Raw genomic sequence first — 12,402 nt, forward strand, 5'->3', positions numbered from 1 at the left:
TCAGGTCATCTCCCTGGGACAACTGCAAGGGTCTCTGTCTCTAATCTGAATTCACTTCTCTGTCTCTCTCCATTTTAACCTCCCATAATGATCTAACTGGAAACAAAACAAAAAATAAAAAACTGTGGAAATCCTTTCAACTGTTAACAACAATTGAAACAGAGAAGAGGCAAACTTCAGACTCCTTGGAACACCCCACAAGAGGTCTGGCCTCTACCTCATGCCTGAGCAAGTCTTCCATTACTTACCAACCAAACCACCTGGAGTTCCTGGAAAACACATTATTTCATGTCTTCTCATATTCTATTTTCATGATCGGAATGCCCTCTTCCACCGCCTATCCACAAAGTGAACTCTCCTTTATTCTTCAGTCTTTCATTATAAAGTCTCAGAAGTCTCCTTCCTAAGTCACCCCCTAACACACACATCAGCAGCAGCAGTGCGTTGCTCGTGCCTTCCTATATGCCATCCCCTCTGCACCTTGCACATGAGAGACAGCATTCATCACACTAAACTCTATTCACTTGTGAGACAATTACTGGACTCTGAGCTCCTTGAGGACAAAGTCAGCACCATAATTATCTTTTTATCCTAATGTTCAGTGTGTCTGGCATAGAGACAGTCCTCATAAAAGGCTTGTTGGACAAAAGGAGAAATGAAGGCAGACAAGGAACCACTAGAAATGAAAAGTGAACCAAAAACTTGGTTTACCCCAAAATACACAGTATTGAAACACAGCTCTGTTTCCTAACCAGGGAATCTCCATTCATTCATTCATTCATGCAACAAATACTGATTGAGCATCCACTGCATACAAAAAGCCATTTCACACAAGAAACAAAGTGTGGGTAATAAAGGTCTTCCCAGCTTTTTCAATTCAAGAGCCTTTCTGGTCCATCCCACACATTCTTTTTCCAATAGCAATCAGAACAACAGAAAACACACACAGATGGGTAGGAAGATGTCCCTGTGATGGTTAAGCCCTATAGTTAACCTTCTTTATCACATCCCTTAACTCGTTCTTTCTTCCTTAACACACTCACCTACTTTTTTCATCATGGATTTGGAGTTCACCATTGCCTGCATAAACATCTACATTCCCAATTCAGTATCATACCAATTCTATATCTTGCCAATTCCATTTTCAAAAGTTACAACTTCAACATGAAGAAATTCCCAAATGATTTGGCTTTATCTAAATCATACCTCCAAACAGGAACACAGGCAAACCGGCTTGAATAAGAAATCCACGATGGTATAAAGTGAGAGACAGATCTTCACATTACATAAACAAACACATTTTCAATGAAAAACAAAGCCTTAACAGACCTAAGGGAAAACATAATAAACACTTTTATAATCCTAGAGTAGGGGAGGCTATTTTAGCATAATGCCAAAGCAAAAAGCCTAAACGACTGATAAAGGTGACTATCTAAACATTTAAAGCCTCTTCATATTTAAGAATAAAGAGATGCACACTGGAAAGATGTCTTACATTATATGAAAAGCTATTAATATCTCAAAAGTTTTAAAAAGAAGTAGTACATATATATTAAGTATATAATTTAAATGAATAAAAACAAACTTACTCATGAGCATCCCAGTAGAAAAATGATTGTCAAGATGAACTGGAAATTTATGAGAAATACAAACATTCAATGCTAAGAAAAAGTTGTGCTTAACCTCTCCAATGATCAAAGAAATCTGAGTTTTAAAAATAAAATGTCATCTCCCCCGATACACTGATGATTTGTTTAAACTTGTAACACTCAGGGGTTAGTGAAGTATGGTACTTTCAAGTGCTGTGTTCAGGAGTTTCAATGTGGAGCAATGCTCCTCATACTTCAGGATGACTATGGCAATATCTATCAAAAACCAAACAAGCATACCCTTTGACCTAGCAATTTTGCTTCAAGCTATTTATCTTGAGGAAATAATCAGCCATCTCTGCTAAGATATCTATATGAGGATATCCTTTGCAACAAAAATTGAAAGCAACCTTAAGGTCCCAAGGAAGAGGATTATTTAAGTAAATAAAAATGTAATCAGGGCTTCCCTGGTGGCGCAGTGGTTGAGAGTCCGCCTGCCGATGCAGGGGACACGGGTTTATGCCCCGGTCTGGGAAGATCCCACATGCTGCGGAGCGGCTAGGCCCGTGAGCCATGGCCACTGAGCCTGCGCGTCCAGAGCCTGTGCTCCGCAACGGGAGAAGCCACAACAGTGAGAGGCCCGCGTACGTACAGCAAAAAGAAAAAAAAAAAGTCATACTGTAGACTTCCTTTCCAGGAATACTGAGGACAAAATACCCTGAAAACCCTCCTACTACAAAAACACCTAAAACTGCTGGGTGTATGAACACATATGTAACATACACACACACACACATGCGCGCGCACGTACGTGCACACATCCCTACCTACGTTTTTAAATGCTTAGCCAAGTTGGCTAAAAAAGTAATGAACCCCCTGAGAAGCCAAATTATGTCAAGGTAAAAGAACACATAACTTAGCAACCAGTTATATCCCAATCCCACGTGACCTCTGGTTGTGACTTTTACAAGCAGAAATCAAGTGGGAAGTCGAAGTCAGATCAAAAAGCTGGGACATCCCACCCTCAACAGGTGAACAAGGGGGAAAAGTACTGACCCATGTCACATAGGGAGAGGATAAAGAAACATGACTGTCTCAGATTTGGATCTAAGCAGGAAGGTGCCTCCTCTGAGAATTTCTATCCAGACATTTGCCCCTAATACACTGGGAGCCTAAATTCATACTACTGCTGTGGCCACCCAAAAACCTCAACTGGGATATTTAAACTGATGTGGACATGAGTTGATAGTGCCCTCAAGGCATCAGTAGAAGCAAATACAAGTTCTTTGTATTTCACTTTAAGTTCTCAAAGAATTACTAGAGGAAAACTTCTTAGAAACATGAGCTCACATCAAAAAAAAAAAAAAAATCACAGAACACATGAGGAAGCAGGTCAGCACATACCAGAGTCATCAAAAACAACAAATAGCAGAATCAGACCTACAAAGTTTACAGAAAATGGAACTATCAGATACAGACCGTAAAAGTAAAATGCTTAATATGTTTAACAATAAAAGAGGATACAGTAAAGGAATGGTACATTTTACAAGACACGAATTTGAAAAAGATTCAGAGTTTCTAGAAATGAAAACCATAACTCACTGTGTGAGATAACTACCTGATTAAGTGCAACCAATGAGAAAATCAGTAAATGAGACTTACTACAAAAAAAAAAAAAATTACACAGAATGGAGGACAGAGGCACAGAGATGAGAATTTGAAAGTGAGGTTCAGAGGCAGGAATGATATTGAAAAGGTCTCATAATCATCTAAGTGGGGATCCAGAACCACAGAACTGCCAGAACAGAAGTGTTACTCAAAGAAATAATGGACAAAAATGAACCAGAACTGGTGGTAGACATGAATCCTCAGATACAGGAAACAGCAAGATCAATAAAAAGAAATTCACACCAAAACAAACTTAATAGTGCATTTACTGACAAAAAATATTTGATACATTTCTAAGTTAAAAAAAAAGCGAAACCACAAAAAACCCTACAAAGCAATATATACTCTAGTACTTTTATTTTTTTTAAGTATGCATTTACTATCCCAAGTAATGATTTTGAAACCATAATTAAAAATCTTCCAACAAACAAAAGTCCAGGACCAATTGGCTTCACACGTGGATTCTATCAAACATTTAGAGAAGAGCTAACAACCATCCTTCTCAAGCTCTTCCAAAAAATTGCAAAGGGAGAAACACTCTCAAATTCATTCTAAGAAGCCACCATCACCCTGATAGTAACCAGAAAAACATGTCACAAAAAAATTATAGACCAATATCACAGATGCAAAAATCCTGAACACAACACTAGCAAACAGAATCCAACAACACATTAAAAGGATCATACACCATGATCAAGTGGGATTTATCCAAGGGATGCAAGGATTCTTCAATATACACAAATCAATCAATACAATACACCACATTAACAAATTAAGGAATAAAAACCATATGATCATCTCAATAGAAGCAGAAAAAGCTTTTGACAAAATTCAACACCATTTATGATAAAAACTCTCCAGAAAATGGGCATACAGGGAACCTACCTCAACGTAATAAAGGCCATATATGACAAACCCACAGCAAACATCATACTCAATGGTCAAACACTGAAAGCATTTCCACTAAGATTAGGAATAAGACAAGGGTGGCCACTCTGGCCACTCTTATTCAACATAGTTTTGGAAGTCCTAGCCACAGCAATCAGAGAGAAAAAATAAAAGGAATACAAATTGGAAAAAAAGTAAAACTGTCATTGTTTGCAGATGACATGACACTATACATAGAAAATCCTAAAGATGCCAACAGAAAACTACTAGAACTAATCAATGAATCTGGTAAGGTTGCAGGATACAAAATTAATGCATAGAAATCTCTGGCATTCCTATACATCAACAATGAAAAATCAGAAAGAGAAATTAAGGAAACACTCCCATTTACCACAGTAACAAAAGGAATAAAATACCTAGGAAAAAACCTGCCTAAGGAGGTGAAAGACTTGTACTCAGAAAATGATAAAACACTGATGAAAGAAATCAAAGACGACATAAACAGATGGAGAAATATACCATGTTCTTGGATTGGAAGAATCAATATTGTGAAAATGACTATACTACCCAAAGCAATCTACAGATTCAATGCAATCCCTATCAAACTACCAATGGCATTCTTCACAGAATTAGAACAAAAAATTTTATAATTTGTATGGAAACACAAAAGACCACAAACACCCAAAGCAATCTTGAGAAAGAAAAATGGAGCTGGAGGAATCAGGCTCCCTGACTTCAAACTATACCACAAAGCTACAGTAATCAAGACAGTATGGTACTGGCACAAACACAGAAATATAGATCAATGGTACAGGAATAGAAGGCCCAGAGATAAACCCACACACATATGGGCACCTAATTTATGACAAAGGAGGCAAGAACACACAATGGAGAAAAGACAGCCTCTTCAATAAGTGGTGCTGGGAAAACTGGACAGCTACATGTAAAAGAATGAAATTAGAACACTACCTAACACCATACAGAAAAATAAACTCAAAATGGATTAAAGACTTAAATGTAAGACCAGACACTATAAAACTCTTAGAGGAAAACATAGGAAAAACACCCTTTGACAAGATCTTTTTTGACCCACCTCCTAGGGTGACAAAAATAAAAAAAATTTTTAAATGGGACTTAATTAAACTTAAAAGCTTTTGCACAACAAAGGAAACCATAAACAAGAGGAAAAGACAACCCTCAGAATGGGAGAAAACATTTGCAAATGAAACAACAGACAAAGCATTAATCTCCAAAATATACAAACAGCTCATGGAGCTCAATATCAAAAAAACAAACAATCCACTTAAAAAATAGGCAGAAGATCTAAATAGACATTTCACCAAGGAAGACATACAGATGGCCAAAAGGCACATGAAAAGATGATCAACATCATTATTTATTAGAAAAATGCAAATCAAAACTACAATGAGGTATCACCTCATACCAGTCAGAATGACCATTATCAAAAAATCTAAAAATAATAAATGCTGGAAAGGGTGTGTTATAAAGGGAACCGTCATGCACTGTTGGTGGGAATGTAAATTGATACAACCACTATGGAAAACAGTATGGAGGTTGCTTAAAAAACTAAAAATAGAACTACCATATGACCCAGCAATCCCAGTACTGGGCATATACCCTGAGAAAACCATAATTCAAAAAGACACATTTACCACAATGTTCATTGCAGCCCTACTTACAATAGCCAGGACACGGAAGCAACCTAGTGTCCATCGACAGATGAATGGATAAAGAAGATGTGGCACATATATACAATGCAATATTACACAGCCATAAAAAGGAACAAAATTGACTTCTTTGTAGTGAGGTGGATGGACCTAGAGTCTGTCGTACAAAGTGAATTAAGTCAGAAAGAGAAAAACAAATACTGTATGCTAATGCGTACATATGGAATGTAAAAAAAACCCAAAAAACAAAATGATACTGATGAACCTAGTTGCAAGACAGGAATAAAGATGTAGACATACAGAATGCACTTGAGAACATGAGGTGGAAGGGGGAAGCTGGGGCAAAGTGAGACTAACACTGACATATATATACTACCAAATGTAAAATAGTTAGCTAGTGGGAAGCAGCAGCATAGCCCAGGGAGATCAGTTCCGTGCTTTGCGATGACCTAGAGGGGTGGGATAGGGAGGATGGGAGGGAAGTTCAAGAGGGAGGGGATCTGGGGACATATGTATGCATATGGCTGATTCACTTTGCTGTACAACAGAAACTGACACAGTACTGTGAAGCACTTATACGCCAATAAAGACCTATTTAAAAAATATGCATCTATAACATTTATAGACATGTACATACTTGAAAATAATGGTTTAAAAATGGTTAATGTTTATTTTTAAGTGGAAAGACTTCTGTCAGCATTTGCTTTATGCTTTTTATCTTTTCCAGAGGTTCTGAACTGTACATGTATCATTTTTAAAATAAGAAAAGTTACTAAATATTAAAATTTTAACAAAATGAAATGCATCAATGTCTTTTAATATATGAAGAGACATATACCAAAGATATTAACAGCTAATATTCCTAGTTCGTAAGAATTTGGATTTTCCCCTACAGTTTCTAATCAATGACCAAACAAATTATAAGCACAAATGCAGAGGGGGAAAGAGTTGGTATTTGAAAACATTAAAAGTGCTTTTATTTTGGATGCTTAGTTACATGGTTTATAATTTTTGTGTATTTTACAAATTTTCATTTGTTATATTGTTTCTATTGCTTATATTTTACACAATTATTGTTTCACAATTAAGAAAACAATTTTTAACATATGCATGTGGATACACAGGTGGGTCATCTGGCCATAGATTGCAGGTAAAATTTTGTGCAAGAAAACCTCATTTTAAAATAATCAAGACATGAGAGCTTGAAGATGGCGGAAGAGTAAAACGCGGAGATCACCTTCCTCCCCACAAATACATCAGAAATACATCTACACGTGGAACAACTCCTACAGAACACCTACTGAACGCTGGCAGAAGACCTCAGACCTCCCAAAAGGCAAGAAACTCCCCACGTACCTGGGTAGGGCAAAAGAAAAAAGAAAAACAGACAAAAGAATAGGGACGGGACCTGCACCACTGGGAGGGAGCCGTGAAGGAGGAAAGGTTTCCACATACTAGGAAGCCCCTTCGTGGGCGGAGACTGCGGGTGGCGGAGGGGGGAAGCCTCAGAGCCACGGAGGAGAGCGCAGCAACACGGGTGCGGAGGGCAAAATGGAGAGATTCCCACACAGAGGATCGGTGCCGACCAGCACTCACCAGCCTGAGAGGCTTGTCTGCTCACCCGCCGGGGTGGGCGGGGCTGGGAGCTGAGGCTCCGGCTTCGGAGCTTAGATTCCAGGGAGAGGACTGGGGTTGGCACGTGAACACAGCCTGCAGAGAGTTAGTGCGCCACGGCTAGCTGGGAGGGAGTCCAGGAAAAAGCCTGCAGCTGCTGAAGAGGCAAGACTTTTTCTTCCCTCTTTGTTTCCTGGTGCACGAGTAGAGGGGATTAAGAGCGCCGCTTAAAGGAGCTCCAGAGATGGGCATGAGCCGTGGCTATTAGCGCGGACCCCAGAGACGGGCATGAGACTCTAAGGCTGCTGCTGCCGCCACCAAGAAGGCTGTGTGCAGCACAGGTCACTATCCACACCCCCCTCCCGGGAGCCTGTCCAGCCCGCCACTGCCAGGGTCCCGTGATGCAGGGACAACTTCCCCGGGAGAACGCACGGCGCGCCTCAGGCTGGTGCAACGTCATGTTGGCCTCTGCTGCCGCAGGCTTGCCCCGCATCCGAACCCCCCCCCACCCCCAGCCTGAGTGAGCCAGAGCCCCCGAATCAGCTGCTCCTTTAACCCCATCCTGTCTGAACGAAGAACAGATGCCCTCAGGCGACCTAAACGCAGAGGCAGGGCCAAATCCAAAGCTGAATCCCAGGAGCTGTGCGAACAAGGAAGAGCAAGGGAAATCTCTCCCAGCAGCCTCAGCAGATTAAATCTCCACAATCGACTTGATGTACCCTGTATCTGTGGAATACCTGAATAGACAACGAATCATCCCAAAATGAGAAGGTGGACTTTGGGAGCAACAATATATATATTTTCTTCCCTTTTTCTCTTTTTGTGAATGTGTATGTGTATGCTTCTGTGTGTGATTTTTGTCTGTATAGCTTTGCTTTTACCATTTGTACTAGGGTTCTGTCCATTTTTTCTTTTTTTTTTTTATTGCTTAAAAAATTTTCTTAATAATTTTTATTTTAATTATTTTATTTTACTTCATTTTATTTTATCTTCTTTCTTTCTTTTCTTCCTCCCTTTTGTTCTGAGCCGTGTGGAGGACAGGCTTTCAGTGCTCCTTCCAGGTGTCAGTGCTGTGCCACAGAGGTGGGAGAGCCAACTTCAGGACACTGGTCCACAAGAGACCTCCCAGCTCCACACAATATCAAATGGCGAAAACCTCCCAGCGATCTCCATCTCAATGACAAGACCCAGCTCCACTCAATGACCAGCAAGCTACAGTGCTGGACATCCCACGACACACAACTAGCAAAACAGGAACACAACCCCATCCATTAGCACAGAGGCTGCCTAAAATCATAATAAGGCAACAGACACCCCAAAACACACCACCAGACATGAACCTGCCCAACAGAAAGACAAGATCCAGCTTCATCCACCAGAACACAGGCACTAGTCCCCTCCACCAGGAAGCCTACACAACCCACTGAACCAACCTTAGCCACTGGGGACAGACACCAAAAACAAAGGAAACTACGAACCTGCACCCTGCGAAAAGGAGACCTCAAACACAGTAAGATAAGCAAAATCAGAAGACAGAGAAACACACAGCAGAGGAGGGAGCAAGGCAAAAACCCACCAGACCTAACAACTGAAGAGGAAATAAGCAGTCTACCTGAAAAAGAATTCAGAATAATGATAGTAAAGATGATCCAAAATCTTGGAAACAGAATGGAGAAAATACAAGGAACGTTTAACAAGGACCTAGAAGAACTAAAGAGCAAACAAAAAGTGATGAACAACACAATACATGAAATTAATAATTCTCTAGAAGGGATCAATAGCAGAATAACTGAGGCAGAACAACAGATAAGTGACCTGGAAGATAAAATAGCGGAAATAACTACTACAGAGCAGAATAAAGGTAAAAGATGAAAAGATTTGAGGACAGTCTCAGAGACCTCTGGGACAACAACAAACGCACCAACATTCGAATTACAGGGGTCCCAGAAGAAGAATAGAAAAGGGACTGAGAAAATATTTGAAGAGATTATAGTTGAAAACTTCCCTAATATGGGAAAGGAAATAGTTAATCAAGTCCAGGAAGCATAGAGAGTCCCATACAGGATAAATCCAAGGAGAAGCATGCCAAGACACATATTAATCAAACTATCAAAAATTAAATACAAAGAAAACATATTAAGAGCAGCAAGGGGAAAACAACAAATAACACATAAGGGAATCCCCATAAGGTTAACAGCTGCTCTTTCAGCAGAAACTCTGCAAGCCAGAAGTGAGTAGCAGGACATATCTAAAATGATGAAGGAGAAAAACCAACAACCAAGATTACCCTACCCTGCAAGGATCTCATTCAGATTTGATGGAGAAATTAACACCTTTACAGACAAGCAAAAGCTAAGAGAATTCAGCACCACAAAACCAGCTTTACAACAAATGCTAAAGGAACTTCTCAAGGCAGGAAACACAAGAGAAGGAAAAGACCTACAATAATAAACCCAAAACAATTAAGAAAATGGTAATAGGAACATACATATTGATAACTACCTTAAATGTAAATTGATTAAATGCTCCAACCAAAAGACATAGACTGGCTGAATGGATATAAAAACAAGACTTGTATATATGCTGTCTACAAGAGACCCACTTCAGACCTAGGGACACATACAGACTGAAAGTGAGGGGATGGAAAAAGATATTCCAGGCAAATAGAAATCAAAAGAAAGCTGGAGTAGCAATTCTCATATCACACAAAATAGACTTTAAAACAAAGACTATTACAAGAGACAAAAAAGGACACTACAAAATGATCAAGGGATCAATCCAAGAAGAAGATATAACAATTGTAAATATTTATGCACCCAACATAGAAGCACTTCAATACATAAGGCAAATACTAACAGCCATTAAAGCGGAAATTGACAGTAACACAATCATAGTAGGGGACTTTAACACCCCACTTTCACTAATGGACAGATCATCCAAAATGAAAATAAATAAGGAAACACAAGCTTTAAATGATACATTAAACAAGATGGACTTAATTGATATTTATAGGATGTTCCTTCCAAAAACAACAGAATACACATTCTTCTCAAGTGCTCATGGAACATTCTCCAGGATAGATCATCTCTTGGGTCACAAAACAAGTGCTGGTAAATTTAAGAAAACTGAATCGTATCAAGTATATTTTCTGACCACAATGCTATGAGACTAGATATCAATTACAGGAAAGAATCTGTAAGAAATACAAACACAAGGAGGCTAAACAACTCTACTTAATAACCAAGAGATCACTGAAGAAATCAAAGAGGAAATCAAAAAATACCTAGAAACAAATGACAATGAAAACATGATGACCCAAAACCTATGGGATGCAGCAAAAGCAGTTCTAAGAGGGAAGTTTATAGCAATACAATCCTACCTTAAGAAACAAGAGGGCTTCCCTGGTGGTGCAGCAGTTGAGAGTCCACCTGCCGATGCAGGGGACACGGGTTCGTGCCCCGGTCTGGGAAGATCCCACATGCCGCGGAGCAGCTGCGCCCGTGAGCCATGGCCACTGAGCTTGCGCATCCAGAGCCTGTGCTCCGCAACAGGAGAGGCCACAACAGTGAGAGGCCCGCGTACGGCAAAAAAAAAAAAAAAGAAACAAGAAACATCTCAATAAACAACCTAACCTTACACCTAAAACAATTAGAGAAAGAAGAACAAAAAAAAAAACCCCAAAGTTAGCAGAAGGAAAGAACTCATAAAGATCACATCAGAAATAAATGAAAAAGAAATGAAGGAAATGATAGCAAATATCAATAAAACTAGAATCTGGTTCTTTGAGAAGATAAACAAAATTGATAAACCATTAGCCAGACTCATCAAGAAAAAAAGGGAGAAGACTCAAATCAACAGAATTAGAAATGAAATAGGAGAAGTAACAACTGACACTGCAGAAATACAAAGGATCATGAGAGGCTACTACAAGCAACTATATGCCAATAAAATGGACAACCTGGAAGAAATGGACAAATTCTTAAAAATGCACAAACTTCCAAGACTGAACCAGGAAGAAATAGAAAATATGAACAGGCCAATCACAAGCACTGAAATTGAAACTGTGATTAAAAATCTTCCAACAAACAAAAGGCCAGGACCAGAGGGCTTCTCAGGTGAATTTTATCAAACATTTAGAGAAGAGCTAACACCTATTCTTCTCAAACTCTTCCAAAATATAGCAGAGGGAGGAACACTCCCAAACTCATTCTATGAAGCCACCATCACTCTGATACCAAAAGATGACAAAGATGTCACAAAGAAAGAAAACTACAGGCCAATATCACTGATGAATGTAGGTGCAAAAATCCTGAACAAAATACTAGCAAACAGAATCCAACAGCACATTAAAAGGATCATACACTATGATCAAGTGGGGTTTATCCCAGGAATGCAAGGATTCTTCAATATACACAAATCAAGCAATGTGATACACCATATTAACAAACTGAAGGATAAAAACCATATGATCATCTCAATAGATGCAGAAGAAGCTTTTGACAAAACTCAACACACATTTATGATAAAAAACCCTCCAGAACGTAGGCATAGAGGGAACTTACCTCAACCTAATAAAGGCCATATATGACAAGCCCACAGCCAACATTGTTCTCGGTGGTGAAAAACTGAAACCATGTCAACTAAGATCAGGAACAAGACAAGGTTGCCCACTCTCACCACTGTTATTTAACATAGTTTTGGAAGTTTTAGCCACAGCAAACAGAGAAGAAAAAGAAATAAAAGGAATCCAAATAGGAAAAGAAGAAGTAAAGCTGTCACTGTTTGCAGATGACATGATACTATACATAGAGAATCCTAAAGATGCTACCAGAAAACTACTAGAGCCAATCAATGAATTTGGTAAAGTAGCAGGATACAAAATTAATGCACAGATATCTCTTGCATTCCTATACACTAATGTTAAAAAATCTGAAAGTGAAATTAAGAAAACACTC

The 12,402-nt window shown here is 39.2% G+C and overlaps 1 protein-coding gene across 9 annotated transcripts in view; it reads right to left on the reverse strand.

Moving 5' to 3' along the window:
* Positions 1 to 12,402, reverse strand: part of LPAR1 (lysophosphatidic acid receptor 1) — a 400,858-nt gene that overhangs the window by 128,070 nt on the left and 260,386 nt on the right. The window lies entirely within an intron of this gene.

The sequence above is a fragment of the Stenella coeruleoalba genome, assembly GCF_951394435.1.
Source record: "Stenella coeruleoalba genome assembly, chromosome: 7".
In the NCBI taxonomy this organism is placed as follows: Eukaryota; Metazoa; Chordata; class Mammalia; order Artiodactyla; family Delphinidae; genus Stenella; species Stenella coeruleoalba.